Consider the following 2,500-nt stretch of genomic DNA (forward strand, 5'->3'; position numbering starts at 1 on the left):
ATCGTAGATATTTAGTAGGTTTGTGACTTGACATTCGATTAATGATAAATTTTGCACATTTAAACGTTTTTGTTCATATTTCAAATAAGCCATATATATTATATATTAAAGTCTGGATTATCTTAACGACCTCGGGATCAGAGCCCCAGGCGAAATATATCAAAGACTATAGTATCTGACCGGACGGGTTTCGAACCCTTGTCCAGGATACCTGTATGACATTGACCATAACACTCAGTCACGAAGAAAGATAAAAGTCAATGACAATTCTTCTGTATATATGCCTGTACATATAGGTAAAAAAAAAATTTAAATGTGCAAGATTTATCATTAATTGAATGCCAAGTCACAAACCTACCAATTAGCTACGATGGTGAAGGTGGGTTGATTTCAATTGCAAGTACAAAAAACCTTAATTCGACAGGTATATGTACGGAAGAATTGTCATTGACTTTTATGTTTCTTCGTGGCGGAGTGGTATTGTCAATGGCATACAGATATCCTGGACCAGGGCTCAAAACCCAGCCGGTCAGACAATATAGACTTTAAGTGATTTCGCCCGGGGCTCTAATCACGAGGTAATTAAAAGAACGCAGACAATAATTTAATAATAAATATGGCTTATTTGAAATATGAAAAACATGTTTAAATGTGCAAAATTTATCATTAATCGAATGCCAAGTCACAAACCTACCAATTAGCTACGATCGTGAAGATAGGTTGATTTAAATTCAAAGTACAAAAAACCTGAATTCGACAGGTATACGTACAGAAAAATTGTCATTAATTTTTATCTCTTCGTGGCTGAGTGTATCCTGGGCCAAGGTTCGAAACCCGTCCGGTCATATTCTAGTCTTTGAGTGATTCCGCCTGGGGCTCTGATCCCATGGATGTTAAGAGAATCCAGACCCTAATGTATTTAAATATCTGGCTCTTTTAAATATATATATATATATATATATATATATATATATATATATATATATATATATATATATATATATATATATATATATATATATATAGCAAGGCACTTCCCCTAATTTTGGGGGTAGCCGACATCAACAAATGAAAAAAACCAAAACGGGACCTCCACTCTCTACGTTCCTCCCAGCCTAACAAGGGACTCAACCGAGTTCAGCTGGCACTGCTTGGGTGCCACAGCCCACCCTCCCACATTATCCACCACAGATGAAGCTTTATAATGCTGAATCCCCTAATGCTGCTACCTCCGCGGTCATCTAAGGCACCGGAGGAAGCAGCAGGGCCTACCGGAACTGTGTCACAATTGCTCGCCATTTATTCCTATTTCTAGCACGCTCTCTTGCCTCTCTCACATCTATCCTCCTATCACCCAGAGCTTTCTTCACTCCGTCCATCCACCCAAACCTTGGCCTTCCTCTTGTACTTCTCCCTTCAACTCTTGCATTCATCACCTTCTTTAGCAGACAACCATTTTCCATTCTTTCAACATGGCCAAACCACCTCAACACATTCATATCCACTCTAGCCGCTAACTCATTTCTTACACCCGTTCTCTCCCTCACCACTTCGTTCCTAACCCTATCTACTCGAGATACACCAGCCATACTCCTTAGACACTTCATCTCAAACACATTCAATTTCTGTGTCTCCATCACTTTCATTCCCCACAACTCTGATCCATAAGTCACAGTTGGTACAATCACTTTCTTATATCGAACTCTCTTTACATTCATGTGCCCAACCGTGTATTTTTTACTACTCCCTTAACTGCCCCCAACACTTTGCAACCTTCATTCACTCTCTGACATACATCAGCTTCCACTCCACCATATGCTGCAACAACAGACCGCAAGTACTTAAACTGATACACCTCCTCAAGTAACTCTCCATTCAACATGACATTCAACCTTGCACCACCTTCCCTTTTCGTACATCTCATAACCTTACTCTTACCCACATTAACTTTCAACTTCCTTCTCTCACACACTCTTCCAAATTCTGTCACTAATCGGCCAAGCTTCTCTTCTGTGTATGCAACTAGTACAGTATCATCCGCATACAACAACTGATTTACCTCTCATTCATGGTCATTCTCGTCTACCAGTTTTAATCCCCGTCCAAGCACTCGAGCATCCACCTCTCTCACCACTCCATCAACATACAGGTTAAACAACCACGGCGACATCACACATCCCTGTCTCAGCCCTACTCTCACCGGAAACCAGTCACTCACTTCATTTCCTATCCTAACACATGCTTTACTACCTTTGTAGAAACTTTTCACTGCTTACAACAACCTTCTACCAACTCCATAGAACCTCATCACATTCTATATTGCTTCCCTATCAACTCACATACACTTTCTCCAGATCCATAAACGCAACATACACCTCCTTACCTATAGCTAGATATTTCTCGCATATCTGCCTTACTGTAAAAATCTGATTCATACAACCCCCAACTTCTTCTAAAACCACCCTGTACTTCTAAGATTGCATTCTCTGTATTATCCTTG

Source organism: Palaemon carinicauda, chromosome 9 (assembly GCF_036898095.1).
Source record: "Palaemon carinicauda isolate YSFRI2023 chromosome 9, ASM3689809v2, whole genome shotgun sequence".
In the NCBI taxonomy this organism is placed as follows: Eukaryota; Metazoa; Arthropoda; class Malacostraca; order Decapoda; family Palaemonidae; genus Palaemon; species Palaemon carinicauda.